At 39.8% G+C, this 17,436-nt stretch overlaps 1 long non-coding RNA gene across 1 annotated transcript; it reads right to left on the minus strand.

Annotated features, from left to right (window-relative positions):
- Positions 1–11,911: 11,911 nt before the first annotated feature.
- Positions 11,912–14,546, minus strand: LOC111270017 (uncharacterized; the record flags this gene model as incomplete). Its single annotated transcript, XR_015314864.1, is given in 2 exon segments — positions 11,912–13,554; positions 14,074–14,546. It is a non-coding gene; the product is annotated as an uncharacterized LOC111270017 (long non-coding RNA).
- Positions 14,547–17,436: the final 2,890 nt, after the last annotated feature.

Consider the following 17,436-nt stretch of genomic DNA (forward strand, 5'->3'; position numbering starts at 1 on the left):
CGGGAAAAGTGCACGACGCGCTCAATACAAAAGCTGATGATCAAACCGAACAAAAATGTGACTCGCTTGAAAGCACAGAAAGGATACCGCCTTATGAATGAAACTAGGCTGAGCCATAAAGTCTTAGAGACAGAAGAAGCTGTGGATCGTGGTAAAGCTTAATGACAGGCTAATCACCGTCAGCTGCCACGTCTAAACAAACAGGACATCACAAGCATATATAGAGGTCCTATACCGCCTGGGTAAAAAGTTTATTGGATGTAAGATATAATATAGAAAAAGTAAAAATATTCCAGTGGGATAAAACATCCACCGACGTACATACAACTGAGTACAGAGATAACAAGCACATCCGAGAGGGCTTAACTCTCTTCAACGACATGGGTAACAGTGTCATTTACTGGTCTTACGCCCTAGAACAAAGACACAACAGAGTAGGTGAAAGGCTAGATAGTACCTAAAGATGGCCCGCTAAGTGAGCAGGCAGCCATATTCTTCGAATGTGGTAAACGCAGGCACGAGCTGACTAACACGCTGTGGCAATTGGAATTGGGACAAGACCAGGGCCGAGATAAGAGTCGAAGGGCACCGGTTACTAGGCGTGGGACTGGCATCACAACGCATGAGATAACAGATGTCTAAGTAATAGTTGCTCGACAGCCACAACCAGTCAAAAAAGACTAGAAGATGGGCACGTTCTAGTACTAGTTGTCCGACCCAACCGCGCACTTCAGAAGAATTTGCAACAAGGAGCATGAAGAACATCCAAAGACACAGAGAAGAGAGATTGGTCTTCTAGAGGTATGGAGAACTTTACAAATAGCAAAGAGAGATCTCAATCATTGGATAGGAATCTGCGACAGCAAGCACAAGATAAACAAACTCTTATAGGGGCAGACCATATAAAATGGTCATGGACAGGTTAGTGCGTTACAACCAACATCCCCCGAAGGAACTGGTGGAAAAGACAGTAAGATCCTAAAATAATCAGACCCGACTCATCCAATGGAGAGAAGCGAAACTGATAAAAATATTCCCAAAGTGCAAGGCTTCGGAACCCGACGAAATCTCAGCGGAAACAGTAACAATCGTGCCACAAGAGAAACTCGAGGTCTTCAAAAACATGGCGGATAGGATATGAAAGAACCATGCCCACCTGAGTGAAAAAGGGGATTCTGGCTCTTATTAAAAAAATTAGAGGAACTTTCCACTGATATTGGAGCTTAATGCTCAATCCGTCTGTTGTACATGTTAAGGAAGGCCGTAGAAGCCCTCATAAAGGAACTCGAGAACTCATTAACTAGAGGAAAACGAGGCCCTGTGCGACACAAGATATGGATTCCTAAAGGATCAAAACACAGAAATGACCATAGCATAGGTTATTAAAGCAGCGGACAAGCGATGAAGTAGGCACCAGTGGTCAAGCGAACTATGCGCAATAATTCTCCTAGACCTACGCAATGCCCTAGACGGCCAAAAGTAGCAGGAAATCACTAACACCATGAGTGTAAAGGGGTCTTCTGCACCTCATAGCACCTAGTCACCTATTACCGTAGCGATATATATCAGTCCGATACGAGGACATGACATTCGTGATGGCTGTTGGGATACGTCAACTATTTATCTTGAAACTTCTGCTATAGACTATAACATGCAATTGTGTCCTCATTTTCAATAGGCATGGAATCCATCGAGTACGCAGTGACCTAGTTTTCTAGTCACCGCAAGATAGAAGACACGCTCACAAAAAGGGTGCAACGTATTCTGACTCAAAAGAGCACATGTATGGAAAAACACGGTTTGAAACTCGCCCCCCAAGAAGAGCGAGATCGTACTATTCATCTGTCACTGAACAATGTAAGCGTGATATGCGCAAGCCCCGCGCAAGACCCGGCCGCCATCAAACTCAAGCGCAACAACAAAAAGTTCCCGCAAGTGTAAAGGCTGCTGACACTCAAGAACATACAAAACAGTTCGTGCTCCGTGATCGCTATTGCCAAAATCGTTCTTTGGCCAAGGATAATTGAAGAAAAAGTTAGGTGCAAGACGAACCCGGCATAGGAGGGTTGTGATCTACCAATACAGGAACGGTAAAAGGAGTGGGACAATATAATAGTGGACTCCTCAGAAGCTGGAACCTGCCACCTCATCAAACACCTGAAGAAACAGATGAACATGAGCATGGGAATAGCCCGGACTATCTGATCTAAGTCGCCATGGGTACTTCCAGAAGCGCCTCCGTAGTATCTTCTATTTGAAAGTGCCCCATTTCAACGAGAAAAAAGTGGAACTTTCAGAGGTACCTATAAGATCGAAAAAAATCCGAACCTGTCTGCGTGTACTGTGAAATGCTGCCTAGCTCTCCGAGACGCGCGAATCGGACTCGGTATGTCGACGATCTTACCAAGGTCGGTGCTAGACATGATAACTGGAATAATGGAATCAGTAAAACAGTGAGAGAGAGTCATAGGCCTAGTAGAAAATGTGATGAAACAGAGAGTATAGCTTGGAAGAGAAAGAAAAATGACAAATAGTTAGCTTATGCGCGAAGTCATGGGAAATGCTGAAGATAATTCCGTGGAACTGTGGCAGCGCCCCTACGTTAGTGATGTTCGCACCGGAATCTTGATATACAGAAGGTATCTTTATGCTCACAGAAATCTGGACAACTGGTCCATTCGACTTACCAGTATTTTTTCCATGCAAGGCCGCTCCACTAGCAGAATATCAGTGTTTTACAATCATAGCGTTGCAGAGCTCATTCCGCATTATGTAGAAAGCAACGTCATGGCCCTCCGAATGGCCCCTAGAACATGGTTTGTAACGGCGTATGTGCGACCAAGTGACAAGAAGTGTACTCTGATTTTTGTAGAAAAGCTTGTCGGCGGTCTGTAAGACGTGGCGTACCTTACTTCAACCGTTTCCATCAGAGTAACAAACGACGTCAATGCGTGCCTGGACCAAGCGGCCTTCCTAGGGTCGAACGTCAGCTCTTCGAGGCCACTGATGGAACGTCACTGCTGGACAGTTAAACCCAGCACAGTACCAGTGTTGGTCAGCCTTGCAGGAAGCTCTATCATAAACATTTTTGCAACAAACGCAAGCAGGGATAAAATCAAATACGTCGGAGGTAATAGTCGCGTTTTTTTAATTAGCCTACAAACTCCCTTTGGTGCCATCGCTCGTCCGGAGGAAAAAAGTTTTACCATGTAAATCGGGCCTGAGGAGGCTCCTGGAACGGATTAATGAGGTCTTGCCAGTACCAAATCCGATTGATGTTGACACTTATTCGGATCATTTTGTCGACATTCTGCAACTAGAGCTCACTCCAGGAGACATCGGCCATCATTCGATTACAATTACCGCCCAGAACGTCCTTATTTTACTAACAACAATACGATGCTACTATCCGCAGCGATCACAATGGTCTCTCGGAGGGCATATGTCGCCCAGACTATTCTCCGAAGCGTCAGCCATATATAATTGGCCTGATCTTACTGCAGGCTTACGTCATATCCATTCACCTCATTAGCACTTATCGACCACCTCGCTGGGATGTTCATACTTAGTGTCATTGTGCCTCGGGGTGCCTGATCATGCAGCGTGGGGATGAACCGACAACGAACAAACGCAGGAAGTGGGACCGAAAGTGTTCCGTCCAGGAAATGACGCGAGCAATTGAGAACCTGAGCTCAAGAAAATCAGCGAGACGTGACAAGATTCGAAACCAACACCTCAAAGTAGCAGTGGCGCTGGCGCCATGCTGGGTTGCTTTGTTCAACGAATTTCTTCGTATCAGACTGCTTTATTCTTATTGGAAAGTTGCAACGTTTCTCATTATCTCAAAAAACAGTGGTGAATCAAACAAACTGACGTCATGGCGCGGAATTGCGGAAAAAAGCGTCTGCTATGAATTTCTTTCGTATTTGCTGGGGAGAGCACGAAACGTGTTTCTGGGTTGAAACAACACGGATTTAGGAGAAGCATTCAACCGAAACGACACGCAAGATTCTACTTGCCGATACTAAGCGAATTCTCAATAGCCTACGCAGTATTTGTATACTTCAAAAGCTCCTTCGATTCCGCCTCAAGAAATTTGGTTTTAAGCATTCGCGTTGACGTCACCGTTCTCGCGAACACGTTCAAGTTAATACCAGCGACACTTCAGCGAAGCAGGGTTGCAGTCGATGGCGAAGTCTTGAAGCTGTTACCGTTCTTCCGGACTTCGCGTGTGGCCCAGGGTGATAATTTTAGAAATTTTCAGGAATTTTAATTTTTTTAGATAAGGAACTTCCCATATGTGGGGGTCCCAGATATGTGGGCCCAAAAACGCAGTCTCTACGCAGATGATTTAGTTATTCACGGAAGGCGTCGCTTCCATGTGCAGCAAATCTTACAAACGCTGCATTCTGCCATATCGGAATCGAGATTGAGCATTAGCCAAATCAAAATCGAGATAATGAAATTTAGGAAAAATGGCCTATTTAAAATTGCTGATTTCGTATAATGCCCAAGGTTACTTTTAGCATATTGCAGAAAGACGCAAAAAGGCTTTGATAGATTTGCCCTCAATATTTAGTTCCCACTGATTGTCCCTCTCAACCACTTTGCGACCTTTTGGCTTATGCTAATTGCCACATATGAGATGAGCTTAATCCTGAATAATCTCACAGTAGGGAATAGCAAATATTCGAATTGGACAAAGGCTTTTGTAGGCCCAAAATAGCCTTGCACTAAAAAGTCGAAATCGAAGATTAGAAGAGGTCGATTCCGAATTCTATGAAAGGAAATCTATGACGGACGACACTTGGAAAGGTATAACATACATAACAAGCGACGCGCTATGCAGTGCATGGTTCTCACCATGGTCTGTGCAAAGTACAAGAGTTTAATGAAGCTGATGAATCTTGCATTTGTATTAGGTATAGACAATATTGTAGTCTATATCATGCTTCTCGCTGCCCACAAGTTCGATCGGTGGGCAGTCAACCCTGGGTCGACCGTTAAGAAACTGCCTTATGCCCTCAGCTTTAACCATACACGTGAGCCCGTTATATGTATGACCTGGAATAGCATCTGAAGCTATACATGCCGAGTTGTTACGATTGCATACGCTTTAAATGTTTTAAATGCTCTCTGACAGAGGTGAGTAAATGGGTTTGATTGATGTTTATTTTTGTACCTTCTGTAATCTGATATTTGCCCCAATGCGGCATTACAAATGGCGAAACATGGGTGTATGAACACGACGTGGAGACAAAAGCATCATCGTCCGCATACCCCTTCAAAAGCGAGTTAAGATGGAAGGGCGCTGCAAGATTCAGGACAAAAACTAAAATCCCTCTCACCGTCCTCTTTAACTATCGCGAAACGTGGTCCATTATAAATTAATGCCAAGTAATTCTCCTATCACTATATAATATTAGAACGTTTTTCTAAATGATTACATTATGACGTCCACTAAAATGGGCGTGAACACTGGGAGAATAAATCGTGGCCTCGTTATTCGGTGAAGTACCTAGTTACTTGTATTGCTTTTTTTACAAAAAAAGATCTGATGTGCATGTTGCATCAAGCTTCGTATTGATTAAACCTAGCAGCCTTTTATAATTTTTCTTCTTTTCCTAAAGTTCAAGCAAAACGTGAAAACACTTTTAACGATTAAAGAATCCGATTTGATGATATATCAGCGTGGACGATGCTGCTAATCGCTTTGGTGTATATAAGCAGTATCTCGTCGTTATCAAGCATGGAAAATAGGGAAAAAGTGTCACGAAAGAATCTAATGGACTCTTTGTAATATAATAGATGTATAATACTAGATTAAACACCAGCAAAAGCTGCTAAATATACATAGAGAGTATACATATAGATTTTAAGGTTTGTGTATTCTGAAGGAATAGTTTTACTCAAAATATGTAAAAAATTAAAATTATTCTGCAGACGACGAACAGGAGTGAATGAAGAATGAAGCGCACAGTTGTGCAGAGGTATCAGCGATATTTCACTGGAGTAATATTTACATTGAGTTTGAAAGTATGTAGAATACAAATATGTAGTGGATAGTGGAAACGTGCTTAAACAGAAATATATATTTGACGGACGGCTTTCAAATAGTTAAATAACAACTAATTATATATAGGCTCTTAGAAAAAAAATCCATCGCAAGGCTAAACTTCATAACGTTTTCGAAAACGGATTTTTCTTTATCACAGAACATATATATATATATATAATTAACAATTAGCCGTTATAATAATATACCAATATCTAAGATTAATTCTATAGTGCCCTGGATTCTTCTGGAAACGAAAACCATCAGGCGATGGAAATGGTTTTAGAAAAATGTGACAGTATTTAAAGTGTGCAAAATTAAATAGTTCTACGAGATGTTGTTTCTTATTTTATTAGCGTACATTCAAACATATCAAAAGTATCACAATTATTATTCTTATCAAACAAATGCAGTTAACATCACAATATGGGCCCTGAGAAATCTCTAAACGTCCGCTTACTCTGTCTGCTGTTATAGACGAGCTGCGGAACGATAGATCTATTCGATGAGGAGGTAACTTCGATGAGAAATAAAACGTTACGTTTTTTCGCCATCAATATCTTTGGCGATTCCTAACTCAAATGTGCTTAGAGTGCCGGCCGTTTTCCAATTTGACATTCTGCTCATACAAAAATCTTTCTCCTGCTGAATGTCAATAAAATAACACTCAGCCGCAACCGCTTGTTTGCTGCGTTCCAATATGAACTTCAGCGCCACCTATGCAATGTCTAGCATATCAATATGACGTCGCTGGCTAGTAAAAACTTTTTTTGTTAACAATGCATTAATAACAGGCAGCTGAAGCGTTACAATATTTATCGGATCTGGAGTACGGAGCCCTGTAAAGGACTAGATCCTACCCAGTTTAGACTGAGTGGAGCAATTGGCTAACGCCACTGGGCATGCGAATGACGCAGGTCAGCTTGTGAGAGATCCTACATTACAAATGTCGAATGAGTTCACCTGTCAAATGCAGAGATTTTATCGACGATGGGTGTCGAAATGTTAACATATTACTTATGTATCTATAACTTTATGAATTCAACTACGAACAACCCCAAGAAACCTTCCCACACATTGGGTTTAATGGCTAGACCGATTAATTTACACGGCCACATAAATCCAGGTTTTGGTCATCCGTAAATAGGACTATGTATTAGAAGCACCCATCGATAGTACGTGTGTCAATCGTCCGGCAACAATAACAGAGAACCTATTTAATAGTCGTGATAGAAAACATCATCATCTATTTTGTGTATTATGTTTTTACTTCAATCTGAATATGCAGCAAATAGAACTGTGTCCGAACGAATATCAATTTTTTGAACACCTGGATGTATTGGCCTACACGTATATTTCTTGGCAACATTAAATAATATGAATCACATGTTCATTAAGCATATGTTGTTGCATTTAGGTAGATTCTTGGTATCCCTCTTTTTATCTATATATATATATATATATATATATATATATATATATATATGCTTGGACATTTCATAGCCGCCTAGATGTACCTTAGGACAACATAATGTTTTTGTTTCATGCTTCGGCAATGTTTCGGCTTTTCAGTTTACTACATTAGTACACTATTCGATCGACATTTGCATATTGATCTTTACAGGCAGGAAGTAACAAGCTGCAAAAAAGAAAAAAAGCCAAAAAAAGAAAGAAAGAAAAAATAATAATTTCCCATTATATGTGGGTAATGGCATACTGGTCTAGTTTTTTCCTTACAGAGCGTAGACTTAAGTTAAACGTGAAGATAAATCTGATTGTATTTCTCAAATAGTATATGGTAAGGAATATATTCCATTATGGACGAAGACCTTAATCTTTCGTTACTAGACGGCTTAGTGGGACGGCTAATGGACGAATAGTTTTTGGCAGTAGAATCGCGTGCTGATTATGGGAACGGCGAAGTCTCATGGAGCTGTATTCCATGAGCTCAACTTGCAAGTGGCAGGGTGACATTAAAAAAAACTCAAAACGTTAGGGCGTAAGCAGTAGGTGAATGGTAACGTAGATACTACTAGAAGAAAAATTCCTGCGTTTGAAAAAACTCTCACGGAGCTGCCATTACCACATAAATTTATGAAAAACAAAAAAAAAAAAAGGACTCTAGCGACCACTTTAGTTATAACATAACACTAGCGATCACACAGGGCTACTTTTCTCAAGATTAACCTGTCGAAACTTTTGTGGGTTCCCCATTAATATACGTTGTATAAAACGTGAGCTAGCCCAAGCTTAAACTGTTTACACACACGAAGTTCCCACTTTGTAAAAACTAATTGAAGGTAATGATAACTAATCATTAACTAACCGGTTAATCAGTTTCAGTGACAAAGTACAGGGTAAAATGACCGTATCTGCTCATATGTATATTTGCCAATCCAAAGCACGGAGTTCAATAAATAAAACTATTTAAAGCTAAAAAAATATACCGCTTCGGAAAGATATGTATTTTCGGTCAAACGTAAAATGGCGAAGGAAAGCCAAATAAGAATTAGGCGACCTGTATATAACATGTTTTTTGTTATCAGACAGTTTTCGAACAGAAAAACTAAATAAAAAATATAGTACGACTTTATTGAATGTCAATGTATATACAAAACAATGCAAATAGCTCACATACAAAACGAATATTTTCAGTATCGTTTCGAATAAAAATAACGCATAATTTTTATTCTATTGCGCAATTTAGAACAGCAATACAAATATATATGTATATATATATATATATATATATATATATTAAATTAAAAACGCCGACAATAATCATAAAAAAGAAGGCTATAATATTCAACAACCTTCATTTACAATGACCATATAATACATAAAGACTATTTGGTAGGATTATGCTGCTCTCTACGAGCATGCACGTCATAATTCAAATCTACGCTTGTGATAGGGCCCCGTTTCTCAAAAAAAAAACACTTAAAAAAATACCTTTCGAGTCGTTCATTAGGTTATAGTCGTCGACCGTCAGCCAAAAGTGTAGGTTCTAGTCTAATAATAGAAGTCGTGACCCGGAAGAACCCATTTCCAGTTGAAACTATGTATGTATTCGTATATGTTTGTTATATATGTAGGTGTGATTTCGATACTAGCGCGAAGCTCGATTTCAAGTCAAAAAATAGTTCGTCATAGCGTTGTTCGATAATAATTGCGGTGTTAGAAACATCAAAAAATGACACGAATCTTTGTTTCTGTTTGACTGGACCTATAGTCCCCTATTGTCGTGTGAAAGGTTGTACTCAGAGACATTCTTTCGTGTATTAAACTAATAGATCCAATAGCAACATAAAGCAAATACATAGGACCAATTTATTTTAGGTTAGTAGCGCAAAAATCACGATGAAATAAAAGCCAAGACCGGCCCTTCGGTGAACATCCTTAGAAATCAAAATATCTTGCAGCCGAACTACCAGGTTAGAATTGAGTAGCGTTAATCTATCCTATAACCTTTCGTAAAAAAAGTTCACTTTTTATTTACGTATATTTCATATTTAAGTTTAAAAAAAATCAGTATAAATGTATAATTTTTCCTCGCACCGCACGTATCCAAAATTACTACCGTATGCTTGGAACCTTCCTTAGTGTGTTTTGACAGATTAGGATGAGACCCTTACTATTAAATATATTAATATTGACTTTTTGAAAAATCTGACGCAATTTATTTTAGCGAAATAGGCTTTATATAACGATTGGAGACAAAATACTAATGTACCTATTGTAAGCAATTTTGAACCTTAAGTTCTGTTTAACATCTTTCCTTTTATTCAGAGGAAAATTTTTTATGTGGCAATCAATTCTACTTTTGGTTCAAAAAGTATCGACATAAAATTCGGCGTCGTCGTTTAAAAACGAACTCGTAACTAGGCTTATGGCGCCATATTCATTTAAAGCTGAAAATAATTCGAATGTTCTGAAATTTAATTTGTTCAGCTTTCAGGGGACTCGAACGTGTGCATTGTATTTCGAAAGCCCTTCGAAATTTGTGATATGCGAACCTATTTCACTGTTCATAAAAAGAAACTAGAGTACCAATGAACGTGCAGGACGGTCTGTGTAGAGGACAAAATCGAGTGCCTTCAGGTGGTCTAAATGATACAAAAACTTCTGGAGTTCGCACTTCAGAAGCGCAATCCGTGCTGAATATGCAAGTGATTTTAACAATTCTACCACGAACTAAACATTCGATTTGGGCAACCTGTCACAGCAAAGACGAACAGAGAGAAAAGCATTACAAGTTATGCTAGAAGATCACCGAATCATTCCCAAACAGCTCATAAGAGAGTTTGACGTCTTACACGAGTTACGTCGGTCTACTTAAAAAGATGATTTTTCAGTGATAAGACTTACAGCAAGGGTTAAGCCAAAGGATCGACAGGTCCAGCAAATTTTTCAGGTTTGTCAACAACTGTGTAAGGAGAACCTTACCAAGCTTAAAGTAGAACTTACAGACGACGAAAAATGGGTGTACGAATTTACCATGCAGGCAAAAATACCATTTGCGCATCTCGCCAAAAACAAGTTCAGACGCTGCAAAATCCAGGTCAAAAACCAAGCGATTCAGTATCTTTTTCAACTCTAGAAGAATTGTGGAGTATGATTACAGGCCGAATTTTTCTTATGACTATCAGTAAGATTTTTCAAGAAGGTCGCGTAATCCTCTCCGCCTGAAATCATGGACAACAAGTCGTCAGGTTCTCTTGATGCTGCGTCACTATTTGTATTGTGTCTTTGGCTTAATGCTCATGTTGCCTTAACCCCTTATTCGCTAGATATAGCCCCTTGATACTTTTTCCTTGCAAAAAGCAGGACACACACGGTAGGAAAAAGTTTGATAGGGAGTGAAAGCAAAGCTAAGCTCTACCTCTACGATTCAGTTCACAAACTGTTATAAAGGCAAGAAAAAAAAATGGTGGAACCTATATATTAAATCGGGTAGGGATTACGTTAAAGGACACAGCTTGATTGGTGCGATTGAAACATAAGCAGCTCATGCAAAGCTAAACTCTTGATATTTTTTTTGACCCAGTAATACACACGTATCCGGTTTAAAGCAGTGGTGTTCAACTCTCAAATTAGCTGACCTTTAGGTAAATCGCAAATATACCGTGAGAATTTCGGATTAACATATGACCATCAGTTCGAGATGGAGCATATTAAGCCGACTGTTAAAGGGTCCGTAAAATCTAGTTGAAACGTTGTGTCACGCGGATAACAGCGTTCGCCGTATGTTCTGATTACCTTCGAGAGGTAGACACCTATAGTTTTTATAGACTTACTATTTTTACATCGTCCGTGTATCTTTTCGTCGATATGTGCAGCTGCAGTACATGCATTAGAGCGTTATATATATCTCAAAGCCTACAGTTGTATTTTGAGGACCTTCAGACGTTACATTGAGTATTCGCCATTTTGCACGAACTTTAAAGATTTTATTTTTAAGGACGGTTTCAAGTCATATCGCTAGAATATTTTCTATTTCATTAAAAATTCATTTATATCATAGAATTGTTTGTTTAAATCTGAATTCGGAGACATTGCAGCGAATGCTTCTGCCGAAACTCGCATTGCCTTTTGAAAGACAGTGGTCTTTTGGTTTTCGGAAAACTCTTGTGAAGAATTATAATCTCAAAGATGCGCTCAATGAGAAGCAAAGTATACAGAACTTTAAAATGAATGTATTAACTATGAGCCATCGTTAAGCGATAATAATATCAAGATTTTGTTAAAAAGAAGATATATATAGGAAATAATTTAGCTATTAGGAACCAAAACCTGCTTAATGCTATCATGGAGAACAACAGATTCCAGGGGAAAGAAAAAGATTATACTAGAACATTTGTCAAAAACTCTTTTTTATTATGTGATCCAAACAGGCCCACTATAATTCATTAATTTTCGGGAAAATATCAGTTAAAGACACCTGTGTCGTGGGCTCATATTGCCCCAGTTAAGTGGTGTTGTATGGTGGGGCAGAGGTGAAGATTTATAGGTCAATAATGATTTCAATGCCGCTAACGACTGTGAAGAAGCCGGTCATTCAACGAAACTAAAAGAAAAATACAACATATAATATAACGAATGCGAAGGTTTGAAATACATATACGCACTTCTACTAAGCTGTGTCGTACTTTGAGGCCACAAAATATACCATCAGCAGGGCAAAATGAGCACTATTTTTTTCACAATTTTCACTTTTGACGGCGAATACCGTTTTATCCGTATGTGCAACCCCAATGTGTGGTCGAAAGAAAAATACATTGGCCTATGCCATGGCCCGTATAAGTGACACATTTACTGCTACTGTATATGCAATTATTCCACCCGGGATTAAGCCCGAGCAGTAACATCCGTAACGTGTGGGGGTGCTGGTATGAGAGACGCAGGAGGACGGACTTCTCGGACTTGAGCGGCCGGTTCGGTGGGGTCTTCGAAGAACTGCTTCCACAGGAAAATTCGTGCACCTATCTTTGCGTAACTTAGATCCCAAGCTACCGGGCTCTAGGGCTTACCGCGATTCCGTGTAACTCTTCTAACAGCACGACTTTGAACCCATAAAGTAATTCGACTGGCACTGCGCCAAAGACCTCGCTGACCGTAGTATCCACTGTGAAGGTGATCGCCGGGAGCATTGCTGGGAAGAAAACTGGAGATTTCAGTAGACGCGCGGAGAAACGCTCCGTGAGCGTACTGATCGTCCGATCCACCAGTATGGTTACTTGCGGGAGCCTACGATGATTCTCACATAACGAATATTGGAATGTATTAGATGTTGCCAAGCGCGCAGGCTCTGATAGTAGATAGGTCTTAGTAAGAGAAAGCGAATATCACTGGTTTGGCCGATAAAAGAAGGACTGGCCGGAAATCTTGTGAAACTGAATTGTACGATGTGGTCTCGGAAACAGAAAGCGACCGGCCTTTCCGTCTTTCGATAGCAAGACGACCTGGCTATTCTTCTCGAAGACTGCGATCATCAGAGCCCAACACGAACTTACCAGCTGATGTACTACAAGCGATGCGGATCAGCACCATCGCTCATGTTCCCTGTCTAAAATGTCGCTGCGTACCGCCGCAACAGCGTGTCCACTTTAAGGCCTGCTATGCCAAGTTCGCGTATCCAAGTCACATTCTAATAGGTCCAGGGTCTATTTGGCCAGCTTGGCACAGAGGTACTTGTTGCTCTGTAGGTACTTTAGCGTACCTCCGTCAGTGACCACCACCAATTGCCGTCCGTACAGATATCTCCATACCATCCAGACAAGAGCCAAACACACGGTCTCTGACAAATGCCATTTAGCCTCTTGGGCGGGGAGATGCTTGCTTGCATACGCGACTACGCGCTCCACGTCCCCGTCCATCCAAACAGCATCTCCAAGCTGCCGCCGCTAGCTTCGATCTGTGCTTCAACTGGCAGGTCTTTCCAGAAATGTTGTAATATGGGTCCACTCGTCAGAGCTACCTTCAGAGCCTGCAAGTGCAGCCTGCGAAAAAGAGACGTTTGCTTTTAAAAAATTGTACGCCACTTTAGCGGAATCCCGTACAGATTGACGATATATAAGACCCCAGCCCCAGGAATCTTTATAACCGACGAACTATATTGCAGCCACTGCCGCAGCCTTCTCTCGATCAGAAAAGATTTAGAATGAGAAAATTTTATGTATGTTCGAGGTATATGATCTCTCGTATAGTGAACAAACGCTAAGGCACTTTAAAGTGTAACCCGACGGCACTTAGAGTAGTTTCCGGAGACAATATAGATGCTCAAGAGAATGGATGATGTCATCGATAGTTCCAGGCCGTATAGTATCGTATTCAATGGCCTGTTTGTTAATCGCTGAAGCGTCGCCGGAGCATTAACCAGTTCAAAAGCCACCTGCTTGGATTGCTATAGATCGTCTGGGTTACAAAATGCAATTTTTTTCTGTAGCGCCAGATGCCATATGAATCTGCCAAAAGCCACTAATTAAGTTTTTAATGGAAAACACCTAAGGCTCGCTTACATGTCGAGAGTGTTGTCTATTGGTAGCAGTGGGAAGACGTCCCTCATACTGATCGTGCTTAACTTACGGGAATCCACACAAGATCGGGTCGACCGTCTTTTTCCAGTACGAGGACCGGAGAAGCCCACGGACTAGGCGAGGGCTCAATCACTTCATCATCTAAAATCAGCTGTACGTCCTTTGCGATATATGTATGTTGCGCTGACGTGACTTTTCACGAATGCACGCACAAGCGAGGATGGTTACCAGTGTGTCCGGTGTGAGTAACCAGGTGCGTGACTGTGTAGGTCCCCAAACTTGTTGAGTAAACGCTCGAATTCGTAACACCCTCACCAGATGCTTACGACCAGACAGATTTGAACTGTTGCCAACATGCGACTCGAGCGGTTCTTTTGATAAAAAGGGTAAGGATTCGGTTGATGGTAGACATGTCAGAATTTGTTCAACCTAACACCCTTGTTCATACAGACCAATCGTCGCTTGAGATTGGTGACTAAGACTTCGCACACTTCTTCAGAAGTCATCGCGTTATACGGGCACACAAAAGTGTTCACAAAAGGTGCATGCAAGACCTCATTCATCAGCCGCTACGCTTACGGTTAAGACCGCTTTTTTCCACGATTGCCTTGGTGTAAACTCACGTTCATTGGCCAAGGCGGAATAAGAACGCATCATCTAGGTTATTTTTCGGTGCGGCCATCCAAAGATGATGTGGTAAGGGGTGTTACGTTATTGGCATTATGATCTATTATATTGACATCACCATACAAAAATATGTTACATTAACCACTATGCATATAAAATATATTAACATGAGTTGTTCTTTTTTGTCAATAATATTGCTATTTCAAATCATCTCCATGACTAAAGATTTATTTTAAATGTTTAAATGAACAAGTATCTAATGTAACGTTAACATCGGAGAGATACCCGTTGCTACTCCGCACGTCCAAAGGAACCAGAAGATTTTGTCTTGGGCGAAACTGCCCAACCCGTGAATGGCTAGCTAAGTTTTCTACCAGAAATTGTCAGCCCAGCTACAGTCAACAGAAAAAACATTCCCGATGTTTTAATTTTAGGTTCTTGTTCAGTGTTGATTTGCTAATTTTGGTCGTGGAAGAACGGCGAATAAAAATCCTCCTTGAATACTGTGCAAATAACTAAAACACCATCTGAGAAAAGAAAAAATACAGAAATAATGTGCTTGTGAAATAGCTAAATTTACGGTAAAAAAATTACACAGTTGATTGATCTATTTTAACCACCTGCACATACTACTTGAATGAAATACTATAAATCGCCACCACAAGTCAAGGAAAAATCTAAAAAGCCTATTTGTAACCTAAAATATCTATTTATGGAATTATTATTTATGTTTGTATTTCTATAATAACTATCGATTGTACGCAACTTTAAAGCGACATCTAGTATACTTTTTTTCATTAATTACATTAGCTCTTTTAAAAGTAAGTAAAACGCACATGCAGGTTTGATTTCTTTATGTACAAAAAAATTAACGAAGGACATTAGTAATAATTAAGAACAATAAGGACTATATAACGAAAGATATACGTTCACGTTAAGGTGAACGAAAAGGGCTATTTTTAATGAAGTTCAATAAGTTGTGCAGTAGACTTTTAGTTATTAAATTAGGTGAGTTGGCTTTCTACACAAAACGTGGTGGCGGTTTTACCAACACAAAATACAGTTTTTTAAAAAATACAGTTCTGGCTAGTTGGTAAAACTACCTATTTTAAAGGCAAGTCAAAGATAGTATTAGTTCATACAATAGTAATACTCGTCTCGTTTCATTTATTTTATCTACTAATACTAATATAATGAGAATATGGTGCGATGGTTAAATGAAAATTAATATCTGGTTTGACTTATTGGTTGTCTGTTTCATTTACGCCTTTGGATTATTTTTACCACCCACGAATTGTATAGTGCGTACCCAAAAACTGTCTGAGAACAAACACATAGGAGTCATAGGAAAATCGACGGAAAAACGAACCTTTAACTTTATACTGAAAAACTTCGTCCTGCTTGTCTAACTATTAAGATTTTCTTTGAACACGGGCATAATGTCTTAAGCGAATGGTTTAAGCCGCCACCCTTCACGTGGAAGATGTACCAAAGAATATACAAAGCAAAATATTCTAAATCCAGCTGATACACTGTAACAAGCATGTCGAAAATTGCTAAAAAGTAGAAACCACCTGCACGACCACAGCAGCGCATGCCAAAGTTCGAATTCTCAAACTATACATTCATAAAGAAGCAACATTGTTTCAAGAGGTTTGAACGTCCAACTGAATTAGAGAGCTGCGCATACATAGAAGGAACGCAAACGTTTAAGTGCGTTTTTTATTAGGATCCATGTCAGTCATTTGGCAGCTGGCTTGACGGGCCTAATATAGGCCCAGAAATCAGTAAAACTGTTGGTCCAGTTAGATACTCAACAAAACCAGCACGCCCCGGTGCCATACATAGTGGCAACTTAAAACCAAGTTAACACTTCCTAATTGCTATACTGTAGTTATCTTGCAATCAATTTTATGTGCCATTCATAAATATTAGCATTCATCCCGCAGCAGTCTGACAGGCACACCGACATTTTCACACGGACTCTTTCGCTGAGACGTAATACAGGATTTCAGAGCAACGTGTTCTAGATATATATAAGTCGTTACGGAGACTATTACTCCTGAGGAGGTTAAAATATTATGGACAGTATTAAAGAGTGTATTACGCATTTGAGTTAGCTGGAGGTTTTTGTTTTAGAATATATAAGTTTTGGGCTATCTTGGAACATTCTGTATTTCGAATATATTTCGAATAAATCGAAAATGTTGTTTTTACAAAGCACATATTTGTATCTTCCTTAAAAAGATTCGTATATCAATTACAGAAAACATTTAAATTCGAAAATGGTTTATCTTCATTGTAAAGCCTGCGGAAAGTACTTTGAAGTGTTGCAAAAATCTGGCAAAGAATAAGAGCGACTGCAGTTTCGCTACTCGGACAGTCGTGTTTGCCTCGATCGAAGATATGAAGTTTCGGCCACGAGGAGTAGTCCATTATAGAAATTAATTAATGTATGAATACTATTTAAGTTTCACCAAATGTCTCAGATGCATAAATGTGACATTAATCGTTAATCAAAAACATTCGCAATCATGTATGCAGAAAAACAAGCAATTCAGTTTAAACAGGTTTAAATGTTTCATGTTAAATGTCAAAATTTCCCTCCGCAAAAAAAAATATATACATATATATATTGTAGTTATGCCTAACAGTGACGCATAGTAAAATCGCAGAATAATACATTTATGGGTATATACCACAAATATATTCGACCAA

This window comes from Varroa jacobsoni, unplaced genomic scaffold, assembly GCF_002532875.2.
Source record: "Varroa jacobsoni isolate VJ856 unplaced genomic scaffold, vjacob_1.0 scaffold_155, whole genome shotgun sequence".
NCBI lineage: Eukaryota > Metazoa > Arthropoda > Arachnida > Mesostigmata > Varroidae > Varroa > Varroa jacobsoni.